General features: G+C 36.6%; 1 long non-coding RNA gene across 1 annotated transcript; it reads left to right on the top strand.

Annotated features, from left to right (window-relative positions):
* The first annotated feature begins 3,099 nt into the window (after nucleotides 1-3,099).
* On the top strand, nucleotides 3,100-3,394 carry LOC145672854 (uncharacterized). The gene is made up of 2 exons (XR_014128690.1): nucleotides 3,100-3,160; nucleotides 3,303-3,394. It is a non-coding gene; the product is annotated as an uncharacterized LOC145672854 (long non-coding RNA).
* The last annotated feature ends 20,064 nt before the right edge of the window (nucleotides 3,395-23,458 follow it).

Genomic DNA, 23,458 nt, shown 5'->3' with positions numbered 1-23,458 from the left:
CTGATCATCGCACTGCACACGTCAAGAACTGTTCGGCCATGTGTGAGAAATGTTTGCAGAAACCGCCATGCAGTAAGACCAATACGGAGAAACAGTGTTCAGAATGCAATCGTGAATTTTATGGTGAAACATGCTATACAAATCATCTGACTGTACCATATCATAAGGGCCAACCAATATGCAAGATGGTAAAACAGTGTGCCAAATGTCTACGCATTTATTCGTTTGTCCATACAGGGGAAAGAAAACATGATTGTACAGATTATTTTTGTAATGTGTGCCATAAACACGTTACGTCTACTCACCAATGCTACATGAAGCCTGATACGACTCAATTAAAACCTGGAGTTCCATCAGTGTTACACGCCAAGAAGGCTATGATTGTCTTCTATGATATCGAAGCCACACAGGATACTTTCTTTGATGAAGACACATTCATTCATAAGCCCAATTTACTGGTGGCCCAACAAGTGTGTTACAACTGTGTTCAAGATGAAGATATACATCATCCGTGTGAAGTTTGTGGACAGCGGGAACATATTTTTCAAGATGATCCGATCAATGCCTTTCTTGCGTATTTACGTCAACCACGACCCAACATCAAAGTTATTGTATCTTTGGCACATAACTCTAAGGGATATGATGGTCATTTTATTCTTAAATCTTTAGTGGAAGAACATGAATTGAAACCTACTTTGATCTTGAACGGAGCAAAAATTTTAAGCATGAAAGTGAATCACTTATCGTTTATTGACTCCTTAAATTTCATGCCAATGGCTTTAAGTAAATTATTCAAGGCATTTCATTTACCAGCGACCAAAGGATATTTTCCACACTTTTTTAATACTGCTGCAAATCAAACGTATGTGGGAAAATTACCGGACATCCATTATTATGGTGCAGATGAAATGAAAGTGGATGAACGAGAAAAATTCATGACATGGTATAACGAACACCAGAACGATACGTTTATTTTCCAAGAAGAATTGGTGAACTATTGTGTCCAGGACGTCAACGTACTTCGAATGGCTTGTATATCCTTCATGACCACTTTTGAACAAGAAACTCACGTCAATCCTTTCCTGGAGGCTATCACTTTGGCGAGTGCGTGCAATTTAGTATTTCGACGAAATTTCTTAAAACCCAATACTATTAGCATTCTTTCTGCACGAGGATACCGTCACAGAAACAATCAGTCACGGATTGCTTTGCAGTGGCTTGCCTACATGGAAGAAAAAGAGGGCCATCCAATTCTACATGCTGCGAGAGGAAAAGAAGTTTATGTTGCTGGTTTTCATCTGGACGGCTACTACCAAGATCCCGACACTAAAGAGGAACACGTGTATGAGTTTCAAGGTTGCAGAATTCATGGCTGTACTCTGTGTGTCCCTACAGGCCGTGATCAGCCCATTTATGAGAACTCCGAAGAAACGATGAACTATCGCTACGAGAGAACACAGCGTAAAATGAAATTATTACGATCCATGGGATATAAAGTACATGAAATGTGGGAATGTGAATTTCGTCAAGTGTTAAAATCCAATCCAGCATTGGCCTCTTCTTTAAGCACACATCCTTATACTAATAAGACACCATTAAATCCAAGAGACAGCTTCTATGGTGGCCGTGTTAATGCCATTAAATTGTACCACGTCGCAAATGAAAATGAAGGCGAAGAAATAAAATTCTTGGATATCGTTTCCCTGTATCCTTATGTGAATAAATGTGGACGGTATCCAATAGGGCATCCACGAATATATTTACAGGGAGATCCAGAAATGCCCGACATTCAAGATGTCAATGGATTAGTCAAGTTGAAGATTTTGCCTAGCAGAAATGTGTTTCATCCAGTACTGCCATTTCGCTCAAATAAGAAGTTGTTGTTTCCACTTTGTGCTGCCTGTGCCACAGCATTAAATCAAGATTCTGAATGTGCACATTCGGACAGTGAACGAAGTCTAACAGGAACGTGGGTGTCCTATGAAATTCAAAAAGCCATTGAACTTGGGTATCAAGTCATTGAAATTTACGAAATTTGGGATTACGACATCACCGTATATGATCCTGAAACCAAGACTGGCGGATTATTCAGCGAATACATTAACACATTTTTGAAATCGAAGCTAGAAGCTTCTGGTTGGCCCGCCAATTGCGTCACCGAAGAAGAAAAGCAGCAGTATATTCAAATGGTACAACAACGTGAAGGCATAACTTTGGATGCAGCAAATATAATGACAAATTCAGCACGTCGTAGTCTTGCAAAACTCTGTTTGAATGCCTTCTGGGGACGACTCGCTATAAGAGACAATTTCAGCCAAACGACCATCATTAACGACCCCAAAGAACTGTATCAGAAATTAACTGCTCCAGACATAAAAGTCAACCAAATTTTACCTGTTAATGATTCGTTGTTATACCTTTATTGGCAGTATGAAGATGATGTTCCAGTACAAAATCACAATGCTAATGTTGTCCTTGGAGCATTTACAACGTGCCAAGCTCGTCTGGAACTCTACAAATATTTAGAATTGCTGCAAGAAAGAGTACTATATTTCGATACAGATTCCGTAATATTCACGCAGCGACCATCACAGCCCACAATAGAGCCAGAAGTATTTCTTGGTTCAATGTCAAATGAACTGGAATCAATTGGACCAAAAGCATACATTAAAAAATTCGTGTCTGGTGGCCCAAAACAGTACGCCTTGGAAATCTACAACCCCGACACGAAATCAACCAGTTATGTATGCAAAATTCGTGGATTCACACTCAATTATACTGCAAGTCAAAAGTTAAATTTCAATAGTCTGGAGCAAATGATCATAAATCAATCGAGTGAAAAAATATCCATTAGCACGCCGCACAAAATTTACAGAACCCACGATCATCAGCTTGTCACAAAACCTGAAGAAAAGAAGTACAGTTTCAACTATAAAAAACGCCGATTAATACCAGACACATACGAGACATTGCCCTATGGGTATAAAAAAGCCAGAACAGAATAACAGCCATATTTTTCCCTAATTCCACCAACATCACCTTTCAAAGATGGCAAAGAATCAACCGCAACACGGGACATGCTTCAACGAGGCCACAGTGGAGACAAACTCAGATGACATCACCTTGCAGAAACCAGTGGAGAAAAAAAAAAGGAATTCAGGTACGTCACATTTGCGTTTCTTTTCTCATCTCACTCTCTCTTGATCAGTTAGTTCGATGTTAATAATCTGTTTTTTCTTCTTTCACAGGAAACAAAATAAATATTGCCATGCATATTCATATGTTTTATTTTCTCTTTACAGAATTTGTACCCGTCACGGACACGTCTTCCTTTGAAGAAAAAGAAATTCTGTATTCTATTTCACTTGCTAAAAATAAATGTACAAAAACATGATTCTGTGTTTTATTTCACATCCTAAAATCAAATTCTTTTCCTGTACTGCGATTTCAATTTCTTTTTTCTGAATCAGTTTACCGATAAAATAAATCAATGTTTTATGAAAAAAAATCAAACTAAATTTTTCTTCTAGAACGTTTTTTTTTTCGTGTACAAAATAAAATTCTGTTTCAGAAAATTTTTAGTGTACGAAACAAAAACTGATTCAGAAAATTTTTGTGTACGAAAAAAAATGTTTACAGAAAAATTTTTTGTGTACGAAAACAAAATTCTGTTTCAGAAATTTTTTGGGTACAAAACAAAAACTGTTTCAGAAAAAAATTTATGTACAAACAAAATTCTGTTTCAGAAAAAAAATTTTGTGTACAAACAAAAATCAGTTTTCGTCACGAAACTGCTCCGACTAAATGAATCGATTCATTCTGATAGTGTTGGCAACACTGGAAAATTTCGGTAAGTATCGCTCAGGCACTGAGTTACAGCGAACACAACTAGATTCGAACCAACATCCTTAAATGTCTGATTCATCTCTAAATACAGCCAACTAAACAATAAGATTATGTGTATACGCCAATGCTTAGCACTGAGTCAGCAAGGTTTTCTTCAAGGTCAAAGTCGCACACGAAGTAAAAAGATGACAACACAGATCTTCTATCTTTCTATATGAAACATAAACCTAGTGTAAACTGCTCGCACTGAAATGTGTAATGTAACATAATCTGCTCGTCTTCTTTTCATACGCGAAACTGTTCGCACTGAATGGATTACGATGGCTCAGCGCTTGTCTGTAACGTGTGAGGTTCCTGCTTCAATCCACAACGAAGTAAGTTCATGTTTCCTCCTATCATTTCTCATCATCGTTTCAAGAGGACGTTAACATTTCCTGAAACTAACATCAAGAATCAAACTCGGGACCATTGCATAATAATCAACACACGTGTACGGTCGTTTAGCGTTTGTCTCTACTGTATGAGGTCCCTGCTTTAATCCTTAGTCAAGTAAGTTCATGTTTCGTCCTATCATTTCTCACCGTTTTCGCGGGGACGTTAAATTCAACATTTCCAAGAATCAAACTCGGGACGATTCCAAGGTATCCATGTTCACCCTAAAGCGGAACAAAAATGCCCCCTAAAAGGGAACGAGGTGGACCACTGTATCCATGTTCACCCCTAAAGCGGAACAAAATGGCCCCTAAAAGGGAACGAGGTGGACCACCCAAATTTATAGTAATATATATTAGGGTCCAGTACTATGATACCGAATCCCCTTCCGGGGTGCAAAAATGTACCTATGTCTTATAATAGGGGATGGACCCCTATACATGATCATATATCCATATAAGGTAATAGGACCTCATCCATTGGAATAAATTAGGTCAAAAAACCAAACACGTGATACAACGTATTGCTTACGTTTATATTTTGGCAATTTTATACCCCTAAAAGGGAACGAGGTAGACCACCCAAATTTATAGTGATCTATATTAGGGTCCTATACTATTATACCAAATATGTAAAAATGGGCGATTTCCAAAATTTAAGGGGTGGGCTATTGTACTCCTCCCAAAATTTTAAAGGGGTGCACAAATATACCCATGTCTTATGAAAGGTAATTGACCCTGTATATGCACATATATCCATATAGGGTAATAACACCTCATCAAAGGGGGGATAATAACACCTCATCCAAGAGGATAAATTAGGTCAAAAAAACCCGAAATTTGAATTTTTGGCAATTTTTTACCCATGAAAGGGAACGACATAGACACCCAATACTGATAGAGATACATATTATGGTCCTAGGATACCACACCAAATTTTTAGATTTGGCAATTTCCAAAATTTAAGGGGGATGGTCCTATGTACCCCTAGGTCATTGACCCCGGGCCACGTAACCCACAAATGAGCGCCAGGCGCCCGGGGCGCAAATTTTTGGCGGCGGCGGGCGTCCCCTAGGTCATTGACCCCGGGCCACGTAACCCCAAAAATGGGCGCCGGGCGCCCGGGGCGCAAAATTTTGGCGGCGGCGGCGGGCGCCACGCTCCAGGGGGCGGAAAAATTTGCCTCAAGTCATGCAATTACTATTACTGGTGCAAATGAAATCTTTAGTTTTACGTCCCACGATTAGGCTAAAGGAGACGGTGACTATGAGAAAGGAATGAAAGTGTGGGAGGAAACTGAAGCATAATGTTACCCACCACAAAACTACTTTTGCGATGTTTGAACCAGAGACCCCATACAGCAGAGGTGAACGCTCTACCATTGAGCCACCACCTCCCTTACTGGTGCGAATGAAGTAGAGGTATTTGGTTTGAGGTAATGTGATTGTTTGATGTCGGGGTGACCCTATTTCACTTTTGGGACCCACATGGACCATAGCGAATGAGTTAGAGATGTTTTGGTTCGGGATTGCATTACCTATTGAAATTTTGCTTATGTTTACTCAGGGGGCAGGGGTCACTCAGGACACATAAGATAACCTTGATTTACATCAGGAGTTGGGGGGCGGAAGGGGAGTATCGGACTTCGTTCCCTTTGATGATTATTGATTTTGGAGCCTTATTACGTTACATGGAGGCGTATTTAAAATTATTTCCTTAAATTTGATAAGTACTTTGTGATCCACTTTGTTCCGTTTCAGGGTGAACATGGATACCTTCCAATCGTTCCGAGTTCGATTCTTGGCGCTAGTTTAGGAAATGTTGAATTTAACGTCCCCAGCGAAAACGATGGTGATAAGAAATGATAGGACGAAACAGGGGAAAACATGTTCCCTTTTAGGGGTACAAAATTGCCAAAATATAAACGTAAGCAATACGTTGTACCACGTGTTTGGTCTTTTGGCCAAATTTATCCTCTTGGATGAGGCCCTATTACCTTATATAGTTATATGGGCGTACACAGGGCTTCATTATCTTTCATAAGATATGGGTATATTTGTGCACCCCTTTAAAATTTGGGAGGAGTACCATAGCCCACCCCTTAAATTTTGGAAATTTTCCAGTTTAAGCATTCGGTATTATACTACTGGACTCTAATATGTATCATGATAAATTTGGGTGGTTCCCTTCGTTCCGTTTTAGGGGTACAAAATTGCCAAAATATAAACATAAGCAATATGATGTACCACGTCTTGGATCCAATTTATCCTCTTGGATGAGGACCTATTACCTTATATGATTATATGGTCATGTATAGGGGTTTATTCCCTATCATAAGACATATGTACATTTGTGCACCCCTTGAAATTTTTGGGAATGGTACCTTGGCCCACCCCTTAAATTTTAGAAATTGTCCAACCACGTGTTTGGTCTTTTGGCCCAATTTATTCTCTTGGATGATGTCCTATTACATTATATGGTTATATGGTTATATATAGGGGTCTATGCCCTATCATAAGACATAGGTACATTTGTGCACTCCTTTAAAAATTTGGGAGGGGTACCCTGGCCCACCCCTTAAATTTTGGAAATCGCCCAATTTAAACATTTGGTATAATAGTATAGAACCCTAATATAGATCACTATAATACCCCTATGCACTCCTCTTAAGCTTTTTGATAAGAGAGAAGCACGATACTTTAAGGTTACCTTCTTGGTCTTGGTGTTAGTTCGTGTAATTTATATCTTAAATAACATTGACGGTTTAGTTAATATCATCTCAAAATATTTTAGCCAAAATTTTTCAGTGCAAAGAGGGAATTGTTTCACGGTTAACCGCCAAACGTCATCCGGTTTTTAACTATTCGATTAAAAATTATCGGTTTTAACTATTCGATTAACAAATAAACGGTTTTTAACTATTCGATAAAATATTGAGTCCACTAATTTCCAGTTATTACAAAAGTTCAAGTGAAAATTTGAAACTAAATTTTTCGAACTCAAATTTTTCAAATCAAAAATATTCAAACTGAAATTTTCGAATTAAAAACATCAAACTAAACTTTTCGAACCAAAAAGTTGAAATCAATATTTGCGAATTCAAATTTTCAAACAAAAGAAATCAACTGAAATTTTCGAATTATAAACATCGAACCAAAATTTTCGAACAAAAATTTGAAATAAAACTTTTCGAATTCAACTTTTCAAACCAAACAATTTCACACTGAAATATTTTAAACTAGAAATTCTAAACTAAAATTTTCGAATCAAAACATTTCAACTCAATTTTTGGAACTAGAAAGTTGAAACTAAAATTTTCGAACAAAAAAATGAAATAAACTTTTCGAATTCAAATTTTTCAAACCACACAATTTCACTGAAATTTTTGAACTAGAAATTTTAAATTACAATTTTCGAAAAAATGAAATCAAAATTTTCGAACCAAACCATTTGAGTCCAAATTTTTGAACTATAAAGTTGAAACTAAAATTTTCGAATTCAAATTTTTGAAACCAAACAGTCTCACACTGAAATTTTTGAACTAGAAATTTTAAGCTAAAATTTTTCGAAAAATGGAATCAAAAATTTCGAACCAAAACATTTCAAACCAAATTTTAGAACTGGAAAGTGGAAACTAAAATTTTCGAATTAAAAGTTTCAACATGTTTTCGAACTAAAAAATTTTTATAACGAAATTTTCAAATGAAATTTTTGGACCTAAAATTTCAAACCAAAATTGTCGAACTGAAAGTTAAAGTTTCGAACAAAAGAAATAATTCGAAATTTTCAAACAAACTTCTTGAAAATATTTAACCATAGCAGATTACTGATTTTAAAATTTTAATTGTCTTGAAGAAATATTTGGGACTAAGTTTTGAGAGATGAACCATTTGGTAAGCCATAGCCAGACCGAGACATTGATATTGCTTGAAATGAAGTTTAATCAAGCTTTATTTCATCAGACAGTACTAACTTACGATCCGTTTTAGTGCATTTTTGTTTCAGATCAACGGCCAGCCATAATCGGACTTTTTTTTTCGTATCATCATGAAAGCACGGAAAGCTTCTTAGAATGGTTACAGGCATTGCGCTACGTAAAAAACCGAATCCCTACCACAGAACAAACATAAACGCATATTTTTCAAGACCTTGAATCGTACCTGGGACCATTTTAAGAGAAGGTTACTTACCACAGCGATTCCCATCTGATGAGATCAAGAAACCTTAAAATCAATCATGCTTGGTACCCTTATAACAAAACAAAACAAAATGCTAAGATGTACACATTCTTTCAGGTGACATTCATCTACCGTTCTCCCTCTCCCTCTCTCCCTCTCTCTCTCTCTCTCTCCTGTAATAACAAAGTACAACTCAAGATAGGTTCAATGGTTGGATTTCGTAATGAAAACAAATGCGACTTCCTGTGGCAAGGTCGGTTAAGATGATTTCTGCAAGTGTCAGCATCAGCTGTACGATAACGTTTCATGGAAAGACTGACGAATGAAGTTTACGCACTGTTGTGAAACAGCGATCCTTAATAGTAGAACGGCACAACACTGGTGAGGGAAGAAATCAAACTAACATCACAAACACGTTTCAAGAAATCCTATTGCAGAACACAAAGTAAACTGAGCTTTGAATGATGTCGCAAAACAAAACTGCAAATGCTGCATTCTTTACCGGTGACAAAACTGAGTGATTTCAAGTGAAAAATCAAGATTTCTTTAAATTGAAAGTCGATCAGTTTACAGTACAATATTGTTTCAAGAGATTGGCTGAGTCGATTGATCTCATCAGATGGGAATCGCTGTGGTAAGTAACCTTCTCTTAAAATGGTCCCAGGTTCGATTCAAGGTCTTGAAAAATATGCGTTTATGTTTGTTCTGTGGTAGGGATTCGGTTTTTTACGTAGCGCAACGCCTGTAACCATTCTAAGAAGCTTTCCGTGCTTTCATGATGATACGAAAAAAAAAGTCCGATTATGGCTGGCCGTTGATCTGAAACAAAAATGCACTAAAACGGATCGTAAGTTAGTACTGTCTGATGAAATAAAGCTTGATTAAACTTCATTTCAAGCAATATCAATGTCTCGGTCTGGCTATGGCTTACCAAATGGTTCATCTCTCAAAACTTAGTCTCGAATATTTCTTCAAGACAATTAAAATTTTAAAATCAGTAAACGGCTATGGTTAAATATTTTCAAGAAGTTTGTTTGAAAATTTCGAATTATTTCTTTTGTTCGAAACTTTAACTTTCAGTTCGACAATTTTGGTTTGAAATTTTAGGTCCAAAAATTTCATTTGAAAATTTCGTTATAAAAATTTTTTTAGTTCGAAAACATGTTGAAACTTTTAATTCGAAAATTTTAGTTTCCACTTTCCAGTTCTAAAATTTGGTTTGAAATGTTTTGGTTCGAAATTTTTGATTCCATTTTTCGAAAAATTTTAGCTTAAAATTTCTAGTTCAAAAATTTCAGTGTGAAACTGTTTGGTTTCAAAAATTTGAATTCGAAAATTTTAGTTTCAACTTTATAGTTCAAAAATTTGGACTCAAATGGTTTGGTTCGAAAATTTTTATTTCATTTTTTCGAAAGTTGTAATTTAAAATTTCTAGTTCAAATATTTCAGTGAAATTGTGTGGTTTGAAAAATTTGAATTCGAAAAGTTTTATTTCATTTTTTTGTTCGAAAATTTTAGTTTCAACTTTCTAGTTCTAAAAATTGGGTTGAAATGTTTTGATTCGAAAATGTTAGTTTAGAATTTCTAGTTTAAAATATTTTAGTGTGAAATTGTTTGGTTTGAAAAGTTGAATTCGAAAAGTTTTATTTCAAATTTTTGTTCGAAAATTTTGGTTCGATGTTTATAATTCGAAAATTTCAGTTGATTTCTTTTGTTTGAAAATTTGAATTCGCAAATATTGATTTCAACTTTTTGGTTCGAAAAGTTTAGTTTGATGTTTTTAATTCGAAAATTTCAGTTTGAATATTTTTGATTTGAAAAATTTGAGTTCGAAAAATTTAGTTTCAAATTTTCACTTGAACTTTTGTAATAACTGGAAATTAGTAGACTCAATATTTAATCGAATAGTTAAAAACCGTTTATTTGTTAATCGAATAGTTAAAACCGATAATTTTTAATCGAATAGTTAAAAACCGGATGACGTTTGGCGGTTAACCGTGAAACAATTCCCTCTTTGCACTGAAAAATTTTGGCTAAAATATTTTGAGATGATTTTAACTAAACCGTCAATGTTATTTAAGATATAAATTACACGAACTAACACCAAGACCAAGAAGGTAACCTTAAAGTATCGTGCTTCTCTCTTATCAAAAAGCTTAAGAGGAGTGCATAGGGGTATTATAGTGATCTATATTAGGGTTCTATACTATTATACCAAATGTTTAAATTGGGCGATTTCCAAAATTTAAGGGGTGGGCCAGGGTACCCCTCCCAAATTTTTAAAGGAGTGCACAAATGTACCTATGTCTTATGATAGGGCATAGACCCCTATATATAACCATATAACCATATAATGTAATAGGACATCATCCAAGAGAATAAATTGGGCCAAAAGACCAAACACGTGGTTGGGCAATTTCTAAAATTTAAGGGGTGGGCCAAGGTACCATTCCCAAAAATTTCAAGGGGTGCACAAATGTACATATGTCTTATGATAGGGAATAAACCCCTATACATGACCATATAACCATATAAGGTAATAGGTCCTCATTCAAGAGGATAAATTGGATCCAAGACGTGGTACATCATATTGCTTATGTTTATATTTTGGCAATTTTGTACCCCTAAAACGGAACGAAGTGAACCACCCAAATTTATCATGATACATATTAGAGTCCAGTAGTATAATACCGAATGCTTAAACTGGAAAATTTCCAAAATTTAAGGGGTGGGCTATGGTACTCCTCCCAAATTTTAAAGGGGTGCACAAATGTACCTATGTCTTATAATAGGAAATGTACATCTGTATACGTCCATATAACTATATAAGGTAATAGTACCTCATCCAAGGTGATAAAATGAGCCAAAATACCAAACAGGTGGTTGCAGTAAAATTTGGTAATTTTGTGCCCCTAAAAGGGAACGAAGTGGACCACCCAAATTTATAATAATATATATTAGGGTCCTATACTATTATTCCAAATGTTTAAATTGGGCAATTTTCAAAATTGAAGGGTGTGGGCCAAAGTACTCCACCCAAATTTTAAAGGGGTGCACAAATATACCCATATCTTATGAAAGATAATGAAGCCCTGTATACGCCCATATAACTATATAAGGTAATAGGGCCTCATCCAAGAGGATAAATTGGGCCAAAAGACCAAACACGTGGTACAACGTATTGCTTACGTTTATATTTTGGCAATTTTGTACCCCTAAAAGGGAACATGTTTTCCCCTGTTTCGTCCTATCATTTCTTATCACCATCGTTTTCGCTGGGGACGTTAAATTCAACATTTCCTAAACTAGCGCCAAGAATCGAACTCGGAACGATTGGAAGGTATCCATGTTCACCCTGAAACGGAACAAAGTGGATCACAAAGTACTTATCAAATTTAAGGAAATAATTTTAAATACGCCTCCATATAACGTAATAAGGCTCCAAAATCAATAATCATCAAAGGGAACGAGGTCCGATACTCCCCTTCCGCCCCCCAACTCCTGATGTAAATCAAGGTTATCTTATGTGTCCTGAGTGACCCCTGCCCCCTGAGTAAACATAAGCAAAATTTCAATAGGTAATGCAATCCCGAACCAAAACATCTCTAACTCATTCGCTATGGTCCATGTGGGTCCCAAAAGTGAAATAGGGTCACCCCGACATCAAACAATCACATTACCTCAAACCAAATACCTCTACTTCATTCGCACCAGTAAGGGAGGTGGTGGCTCAATGGTAGAGCGTTCACCTCTGCTGTATGGGGTCCCTGGTTCAAACATCGCAAAAGTAGTTTTGTGGTGGGTAACATTATGCTCCAGTTTCCTCCCACACTTTCATTCCTTTCTCATAGTCACCGTCTCCTTTAGCCTAATCGTGGGACGTAAAACTAAAGATTTCATTTGCACCAGTGTTAGTCCATCTCATCAAAGGGATAACAATCCGAACCGCATGAGCTTCTTCCGGGAATCGAACTCTGGTCTCCCACGTTAAAGGCGCATACGCTAACCGGTTAGCCACGGAGAAAATCCAAAGTTTTCGAGTTTCATATTAATACTAATACTAATTTATACTATTACTGGGGTCTACTAATTCATAATGTAAATAGGTCATCAAGAAAGAGATCAAACCTTGTTTTGGTAATTTTATACCCATAAAAGGGAACGAAACAAGCCATCATAAGCTCCAAGCTAAAAATCCCAGTTCAGTGACGTCAAACGAACATATTAGCTCGAACCAACTACCTCTAATTCATTCATACCAGTAGAGGTGCGGTGGCTCAGTTGTAGAACGTTCACCTCTGCTGTATGTGGTCCCTGGTTCAAACCCAGCAAAATAGTTTTCTGGCGGACAACATTATGCTACATTTCTCCCATACTTTCATTCATTTCTTATCGTCGCCGTCTCCTTTAGCCTAAACGGCATATTCGTGGGACGTAAAACTAAAGATTTCATTTGCACCCGTGTTAGTCCATAGGATAACAATCTCCAAATTTTATACCATAAAAGGGAACGAAAAAAAAAGCATTCATAAACCTGTACTATTTCATAACGTAATGAATCATCAAGACCATATTTTTAGTAATTTTAAAGAATCATCATGACCTCTGATCCAATACTCCCAACTCAATGACGTCATAGCAGGGCCAAGGTACCTCTGACTCATTTACACTAACGTGCATGGCCCCTGAATAAGCATAAGCAAAATTTCAATAGGTGATGCAATCCCCGGCCAAAGCATCCCTGATTCATTCACTATGGTCCATGGGGACCCACAATTGGATAATCAAAAGTTCGGTAGAGTGGGGCCAATACTACTACAAGTCAGTTGCTAGTGAGGGGCACTTTGTTTGTTCACAGCGGCATATACTTCTATTCTAGCTGTGGATGGTTTAACAGATTTATGTAAACATTATTTTAGTGACATTTGTGCAGCAACAAATATCAAGTTAGACAGGACAAAGTGTGTTAATGTGACTTCAAATATATTAAGTCCTCACTTTGAAAGGGACTTACTGAAATACATTAATGACGGCTACTATAGCCTTTTGCTGGATGAATCGACGGACGGTGTGTCAAAACTCTTGGGAATTATTCAGTAGCGTAGCTACAATTTTTCAGGGGGGGCAATGAAGGGCCCAAGAAAATTTTGAGGGGGCCATCTCTAATGAATGAAAAAATATTCACACATATACGGTGAATGTTTTCATCTTTTCTCTCTCTCTTTTCTGGTGAATGGTAAGAATTCACTATCTCAAACAACCAGGATACACTAATACAATTGATTTCTAATATAAGTAAGTAGTTTTTTAACCACTGCGTTTAAAATGTGTGTGGCTGGTTGATGTAAGTGGAAGCAGAGAAATACACTTTTACAGGTAAAGAAAATAACTTACAGGTTCATGCCTCTACTTAAAACAGGATCTTTCTATTTTTTGTGGGCAGCAGCAAACTTAACAACTGTTTCATGATCTAACGACTTAGCTTTTTTCTTCAATATAAAGTAATCCTAAGTTTTTCAAACCTATTATCAGTCATTGAATTGCGTATATGTCTTTAACCTTTTCAAACATGAGAATGGCCTTTCACATGTAGCACTAAAAACTGATATAGTCACAGAAGTAATATCTAGCTTATGGGTTTCTAGAAATGCGTTTTTGTAGACGCAAAGATGAACGAAATTCATCAATGAATAAACTTTGGTTTTCTCTCGTCTTCATACAACTTAATTGTGTTTGGGAGTATTTTGAGTTCACATTTGAATATTTCCAGATCACTTCCATAATACTGGACCATAGGCTCCACGATGTTGTAATTTAAAGTTTTCAATTTTAGAACGAAGAGTAGTGATTGATCTAATGATTTTGATACATGATCCAAAACGTTTTTCCGTCTCAGTGATTGCTTTATCAATAGTAGACAGAAAAACGTCTCTCAGTATATTATCTTTAGAAAATTGTTTTCTGTCTCCAATGAAGGAAGAGATTCATCCAAAACAAATTTGTGATATTTCGATGGCGAATGTCTAGTTCGTTTCCACGAGGAACCCCTATAGTCTATCTGTTTTCGGCTCTGGAATTTCAAGACCATTTTCTTTGCATATCTCCAAACATTCTTGATAAATTTGTTCGAATGTTGTTTGTTGAGAGACATATTCTCCAGACCTCATCTTCGACCGCGTTTGAACTAGTGAATCTACAAGAATCAAACCTTCCGGCATGTCTGTATCTACTTGAGATAAGGTGAAGCTCAAAGTTATAACATGGCAGTAGTCATCTCAAATTTTACCAGTCCGAAAACATTCCTCTCGTACAGATCACACTAATTTGCCGGATGGAATGATGGAAGTAAATATCACAAGTTCCAGATTTGGTTTAATACCACATAATACAGGGTGCGAAATCATTTGAAAATGGGGGGGGGGGGGAGAGAAGTTCAGCGATCCACACTAATGCTACGTGGACCCTCCAAAAAATTGAAATATTAATGGATTATTATTATTATTAATAATAATAATAATAATAATAATAATAATAATAATAATAATAATAATAATAATAATAAATGTTCAAACTAGTCGTAATTGTTATTTAAAATTACTTTAATGTTATTTATTCATTTAACCAAAATTGGTAACTTATCTACTGCATTTAATATACACTTCGGTGCGTATGGTCCAGGGTTAGACTCCAGTGGGAGCACAGTACCCTTGTGTTTACCATTATATTAAAGATTACATTCGCGAAAATAGCAGTAGAGATATATAAGTCAGAAATAATAGTCCCTGAGAACCGATGTCCTAACCAAGCATTAGAACTACTAACTTGAAGCGCTCCACCTGGCAAGCCATACATCCTCATGAGCTGTAGAGTCAGAGTATAGTTTTTATTATTATTTATGAAATTCTCGTTTCTTCGCTACGTACGTAGTGTTTTAGTTTGGTCGTTCAGGTATACGGTCACCTTTGTAAGTCTAAATAATACTATGTATCTATATTGTATTATTAGCAAGAATATATTATTATAAATAATGATTTCAATACAAATACTTGATAGACAACAAAAAGCCGTGTGTTGCCTCAGTGGTAGAGCGCTCACCTCAGGTGCGTGGAATCATCGGCTGGATCCTAGCTCGCGCCAAATTCTGCTTGTGGTATGCAAACAATTGTGTGGGGGTTTTCTCGGGGTCCTCTCGCTTCCTTCCACTATCCTAATCAACCATTATAATTCATCTCATCATAACCGTCTTCCTTAGCCGTGGTGAATATTCATAGGACGTTAAACTTTAGAAAATAAAAGCACAAACATTATAATAGGATTGATTTGCTGATTTAAGTTTAAACTTTAGAAAATAAAAGCACAAACATTATAATACGATTGATTTGCTGATTTAAGTTTAATGACCCTTTTCAGCAGCGAGGCTATGAAATGTGGACTTACAGTTTAAGGTGAAATCCGAACCACTGTAATCGTTCAAACTTTTGTCCTGCGGATCTGTGACTGTCGCGATACTTTTAAGTGTTGCAGCTGTAGATGACTTCCTGAACACCTGGTAAAGTTCGCCTAACAAACATGCAAAGTTGTGAACAGCATTCACAACACCAAAAACTCTTTCAGAAACAAGATCAATTCGATGTGCCATGCAGTGTACGCTAATTAGGCACGGGTTGACATTTCTTCTAATTTGAGCAGCAACACCTTCGTTTCTCCCAGTAAACACTGCATCCCCGTCCGAACTAAATCCAACCAGTTTTTCTTCAAGATTAAAAATATCTATGCCATCTTCGGAAAATGCTTGAATAATTTTCTCTTTAAGGGATTTTGCATCGGCATTTTCTACAGGCACTAATTTATAAAAACGACAACAAGGTTTATTTTCTTCGTCCACATATGTTCATATAACAGCAAGTGCTTATCCGCAAACCTGTTTGTAGGTTCGTCCACTGAAATTGAAAAACAATCTGTTTGTTTGAGAAATTTTACCAATTTTGCATGCAACTGGTAAGCTAGAGAATAAAGGTCCTCATCTCGTCAACAACCGAACAACCGAAAAAGTTAAACACCTGATCCTTTTACAAATAAACGTTTTTTAAAACCGCATGCATTTAAAATTATTGTTTGTCTGAAAATTTTCTTTATAGACCTAGATATAATTTCCTATTAAGGTGTCCCCCCTTACAGATTTTGGTGAGGGGGAAAAGCAAGTGTAAAATTTTTGGTGGGGGGGAATCCCTCCCGTTCCCCCCGGGATTTCGCACCCTGACATAATAATATAAACAGTTGTTTGGTTGATAAACTGTATTAATAATAATAACAATAAAGTAAAAAGTGATGGACAAGGGCAAATGTTCATAAAGGACAAACGTCGCACAGAAACAGGAACTGACTTCTAACAAGACACAGATTTGTTGTCACAGCCCACTTTAAATTCTAAGCTTTGCTCTTGAAGCTTAAGTTCCACTTTAAAGTAAACTGCCAATAATTATCATGTATTCTCAATATTTCAGAATAATATCCCGATTTCACGCTTTAAAAATATCGTAGCCTAATCAGTGATGAAGCTAGACATTCGGAGCCCAGGGCAAATTTTGCGATTAGCATCCCCTTCATCTAAATCTACAGCAATAAACACATTGATTAGTTTGATGGCGCCCGGGGCAACTGACCCGGTTGCAGCATCTTGTTTTTATCTGGCCGTAGTTCAATTATTTTTGGTTACTTTTATCCTTGAGCTCTAAAACTGAGTAATGAATGTGCCTTTACTTTATTAAAATGATGAATTGACTCTTTGAAGCAAAAAGAGAAAATGTGTTTTTTCTTTCCCTAATATCAAACAGTGTTAGAAGAGACATATCAATCGGGACTTCTTACAGCAAAAGAAGTATACGTGGCCTTTTTCTTTCTTTCGTTTGTTTACCTTTACTAGTTTTTAGAATTTGACATGAATTCAAATACACAAACACTTCACACCCACACCGAATGGCCAAAATACAGCGGTAGAAGATCAGCTTAAGACTCGGAAGATGGTGTGATCGATCCCTCGTGGATAAATATTTCGACTGAGGAGATTACCAAGATTCTTCCTCGGTGTCACTAAGGAAATTTTTATGGTCCTATTGACTCATTTCCCTCATTTCTATCCTCTGAGCCTCGGATGTTTCAAAGCCTTAAAATAAATTCAAATGTAGTTGAACTAACTTAACGCTACTATCCTGTAGTTGATGCTGAATTAATATTGTTAGTTTTGAAATTAGATTTGAAGAAAGGGCATTAATTAGTATATCCTGTTGAAAATTCATGTCACCACTGATTTACTGTTCTGCATAATTCCGACAATGTAATTTTCTCAAAAATGCATATTTTGGCGGAGAACAAATATAAACCTGTGATAAAAATTTTCACTGACTGAACTTACTGAATGGAATATCTGTGGACCAGTCTCACAAACTCCTGATATATCTGTGATTACTAAACATCAGATAACGGGATGATACAACCTGGTCACGGGAGTAACTACCACTTTTACACATAATAGTACGGTCTATTACTGCCGCGACCAAGTTGTATCATATCGGTATCTTACCTGATGGTTACTAATCAGGAGATTGTAGCACGGGCTCTGTGATAAATTTCGGAATTTCTTTAGCAATAGCAGTTTTGGGATTAAGCTACAATTACAATCGTTTAAAAGAAAATACTTCTGAACGATTTATTTATAAGGAATCACAGATTTTTGTTAGCCTCATTTCCCCAGGCTTTAGTTAGTAGCATAGGTCCACCAAGCTCTGACTCCGTTTTCCTTGGAGTATCGCTTGTTAACATCGCAGCAGGTTTCTACTGAGTTACCACGGCCAAGAGCGTTAGGAAACTAGACGTACTGGAGACAAGAGCAGAAGGGAGTCGAGAAAAAGAACCGGTATCAGTAGCAAATAGTAGGTGTTAGTAGTATTTAGTATCTTAATTTTCTCGAACGATTGGGATACGAACAACAGAGAGAATGACAGAAGTAATGAAAACTTCCTCTCTTGTTTTACTGTATATTAAACAAGATGCCTCGATATTATTTGATAATGATAATAATAAGATCAAATAATTTAATGGTCGCTATTCGTTTGTTCTATGTCGGCATAATCGATGGAAATTAATTACTCATTGTACGAAGACTTTTTCCGTCCAACAAAAGTGTAATGTTTTACTGCGGTGCATGCTAAGCATCTCTTAGCGAATGAGAAGGCTGAATGATTTTGGTCTTTTTTCTGCTTCTTTGTCGAAGACAAAGAAGATATCCAGATAAGGGACAGAGGTTAAAAGGAACGTTTCGATGGTGAGGTCTACGCATGCATGTTACTGATTTTGATGAATTAGATCTTGCTGTACTACAAACAAAAACGAGCCTGGAGTTTTTTACTTGGAACTCAGACTATTGCAACATACGGTATTCTGCCGTTGGTAACTCTTTGCCGAGACAAGTTTCGGTAGGAGTTTCACTTGTGGCCACTATCAACTCACCGTTTGTCGATCTATACGATTATCACTGTGTGGGGGGCCAAGAATTTGAGCAAGAGGGGCTTCGCCCCCAGGCCCTCCCTTTGATGCGCCACTGGAATTTTTGTAATATATCATAGTGCATTATGTGGAGTAATAGTGTCCACTATTTGTGTACAGTAGAACTTACAGCATGTGATGCAGATGGTATTGTAGCGGCTGTGAAGCGTATTTTAAAAAAATAGAAAATTGAACATGAATAAACTGAATGGTATAGGGACTGACAATGCGTCTGTTATGGTAGGGGTAAATAATGGCGTGTACAAGAGCTCAAGAGGATCTCCCTTCATTAGTACTTATACCGTGCGTGTGTCATTCTTTGCAACTGCTGCTGCTCAATCATTCCCTAGAAATTTAGATTTTCTTGTGAAAAAAAAACATACAACTGGTTCAGTCACTCATCACTTCGACAACAAGAATACAAACTTCTTTATGAAGCAATTAATGAAGTTGACGATTCTTTACAAATTGGTAGAGCGTGTCACACTCGGTGGTTATCCATTGAAACTGCTGTCAGCAGGATCTCGAATCAATGACTTTTCGAAATGGTTCGCCATAAGGAGAGATGTTGCGCAGCAGAGCTTCTCTATAATATGTACTCAGATGAGTCCCTCCATGCCTATTTAATATTTTAAAAGGCAATTCTCGGAGAAATTCAGCCTGTAAACAAATCATTTCATTCTAGCACTGCAGATCCATCCAAACTGTTAAATGACTTATGTAATCTTACACAATCAGTAGCGAGGAAAGTAGTATTGCCAACCTGCCGCTTGGATCCCCTGAAAGATAATGTCGATGACAATATCGATAGGTACTCGTATTTAGGCTACGAATTTGAAACGAAGGCGTGGATGTTGAAGTTGCGGAGCAGGAAAGACACTTAGAGATCGTTGTTTAATCTTTCTCGTTAAACTCTTAAATCAATTGCAACAAAGGCTCCCTCAAAATATAGACATTCTTCCGAAAATCACAGTGATATCGGTAGAGAATATATTGCGTTTTCTGAAATATCCATTCATTCTGCTTGGAGAAACATTTCTATTGCAGCAGACACAATTTCTAAAATTGAAGTTCAGTGGGCGAATGTGACAGCAGTTACGTGGTCGGAAACTAATAATACCATCTCCTTTTGGAGTGAAGTAGCAAAATATAAAGACGCAAGTGGTCACAATCCGTTTGCTGAACTTTCTAAATTTGCCCTTATGCTCCTTTCACTTCCTTGGTCTAACGCCGAAGGAGCACTTATTTAGTCAAATCAACACAGTGAAAACAGAGAAGAGGAATAGAATAAGCTTGAGAACACTCAGTGCAATCATGACGATTCGTGCGGGTTTACGGAGACGTAAAAAGTGTTGTAAGGACTATTACCTACCGAAAGAAGCAGGCCCGTGCTGGCCCACCGGGACACCGGGACGTGTCCCGGTGCGCCCTCCGAAACATCACAGTATAAATAAAGGTACAAGTTTTCAGTAATAAATTCTTATAGTTTTATTGGTAAAGAACCCGTGAAAGGTGCAGTACGCCCTTTACATTTGTCGCTCTTACGAGACAACATCAAAGATGAACGACTTTATTTACTCTTCTGTATAGCACAGTTCTGTACAATAAATACATACAGTTACTGTTGGTGAAGAACCCGTGAAAGGTACAGTGCGCCCTTTACATAAGGCGCCCTACGAAATATCACATTATAGATAAGTGGTTTAAGTTATCCTGTGTACCAGCTTTATATAATAAATTCAAATAGTGTTTGTTAAAGAACCTGTGAAGAATACAAGGCGCCCTTTACAATTCATACAATTGCTATTGGCAGAGAACAGGTAAAGAGTATAATCACTTACAAAAATATTATAAAGTTATGTACCTATAAAACGAAACAACGTGATACATCAAGAATAGTTCGGATGCATTCATGAAATACTACATTGACACTAGTCTCTAATTTACGATTTTTACGGCATCGAAGCTTTCACAGTCTAAATATGCATCCATATATCCGAGCATATTGATTGTTCTTGTGTGTTTCAAATCAGTGTTCGGATAATCAGTACCTATTGTAATTCTAAAATATAGCTATATTAATTTCCGTAAAATATGGTCTTCCTGTCACCACGGCACGGCGCGTCCTCAGGTTGTGGATCGAGGAGAAGGCCTCTGGGATATAGAGATTAGCTACGAATATACTGAATAAGCAGTCGGGGACAGACAAGGGGTGATCCTCCAGCTTGGGGATTTGGTGTGGGGCTAACAACTCATCCTGTAAAAAAAAAGGATTGTTCAGATATATTCGCAGAATCCTCGGATCAGAACTGATAACTTGGCACGAACTCAGCAAAGTAAAATCGGCATAAGAATTGGAACATGGAAGATAAGAAGTCTCTATAGGGCAGGCGCGTTAAAATATGTAACGAATGAGTTTAGAAATAGAAGATGGAACTAGTAGGATATCAGAAAGTTAGATGAGAAGGAAATGGAGGAGTCAAGTCAGGAAATTTTACGTTCTTTTATGGGGAACGAATTAAAAATTGCTAACTAGGATCAGGGCTTTTCGTTCACAAACGAATACGTAATATCAGCAATTACATGGGTTGAATTTGCTAATGATAGATTTTCTTTTACTTCTCTTAAGGGTCGGTGATATAATATTATTGTTTTAAATGTACATGCCCCAACAGAAAATAAGGATAATGATATAAAAGACAGTTTTTACGAAAGAATAGAACGGGTATTTGATCATCTCCCGCAATACCATATGAAAATTCTGTTAGGCGGTTTCAATGCGAAGGTAGGACGAGAGGGTATTTTCAAACCGACTATAAAGAATAAATGTCTGCATAAGGAAGGTTGTGACAACGGCGTTAGATTCGTGAACTTTGCAACATCCAGAAACCTTATCGTGATGATTACAAAATTCCCACATCGCGATGTTCATAAATATACTTGGACCTCACCAGACGGAAAAACACATTTTAAATATCCAAATAGATCACATTTTAGGAGACAGAAGAAAACAGTCTAGCACAACTGATGTTCGGTCGTTCAGAGGAGTTAATTATAATAATAAGAGAGAGACTATCGTTGAAAAAGGAAATATTCAATATCTGAAAACGAAGCTGTTTAATATAAAGAAATTAAAGGAGAGTCAGGTGAGAGGGGAGCCAGATTGAAGTGTCGAATAGATTCTCGGTTTTAGAAGGTTCGGAGTGCACTAGTGTTCAGGATATTTGGTTGAAATTAGAGAAAACATTAAGATTTTAGCAAAAGAAATATTGGGACACGCAGAAATAAGTAAGAACAAAGCATGGTTCAACCAGGAATGCACTAAAGTAGCAGAGAAGAGAAAACAGAAGAAATAGCGTTGGCTACAAAATCCGAACGAAATAACTACATAAAATTTCACTGCCATCTGGCGGAAAACTTTCAAAACTTTTAGAAGAAAAAGACGCGATTTTTGAAAGCTAAAATTAATTAACTTGAAGATAATAGTAAAAAATAAAAACATTCCGGACATGTATAAATGTATCAAAAGACTTAAAAAAGACTATCAATTCGTGCTTATTATTAAAGAAAGCTAAAGAAACAGTTCTCACTGATGAGGATAGCATCTTAAATAGTAGGAAAGATTTCTTTGACAATTTGCTTAACACATAGGCAAAAAGTAATGCACGTGGAGAAAGTGAAATGCATACAGCATAACCATATATTCCAGAACCTAACCAGACAGAAATAGAAATCAGTATTTAAAAAATAAAGAAACACACATCTCCGGGTGTAGACGAAATTCTGGGTGACTTAATTTTAGCTGGAAGGGGTGAATTGTAGAGCAAGATACACTAACTCATTCTCCTTATCTGGAACAAGGAGGACTTACCACAAGAGTGAAAAGAATCAATCATTGTTCCAGTTCAGAAGAAAAGCAAAATTACTGATTTAATAATTATTGAGGCATTTCTCTTCTGTCAACATCCAATAAATTTTCTTAAACATTCTATTAGCAATATTGACTCCATACGCCGATGAATTTATTGGAGATTATCAGAGCGTATGTAGGTAAAATCGATCAACTATCGACCAGATATTTCCTATTCAACAAATACTTGAAAAGAAATGGGAATACAATATTCTGGCACATCAATTATTGACTTTAGACTAGGGTAGGAAGGAAACATTGTACGACATGCTTATAGAATTTGCAATACCGAAAAAGGTAGATTAATTAAGATATGTTTAAATGAATCCCAAAGTAAGGTTCGAGTAGAGAAATTCTTGTTCACGAGCTTTCACGTTGAGAATGGCCTGAAAGAAGGAGATGCGTTGTTGCCATTATTATTTAACTTTGTTCTGGAGAACACTATACTATAAGGAAAATCAAAGACAGAAATCATGTCCTAGATCTGAATTGTATTTACCAGGTTATGATGTATGTTTATGATGTAATTTTAATAGGAGATGATAGAACAA

The sequence above is a fragment of the Thermobia domestica genome, chromosome 16, assembly GCF_964235325.1.
Source record: "Thermobia domestica chromosome 16, izTheDome1.hap1.1, whole genome shotgun sequence".
NCBI lineage: Eukaryota > Metazoa > Arthropoda > Insecta > Zygentoma > Lepismatidae > Thermobia > Thermobia domestica.
The sequence above is the reverse complement of the archived record's forward strand: the minus strand, read 5'-3'. Positions and strand labels throughout refer to the sequence as shown.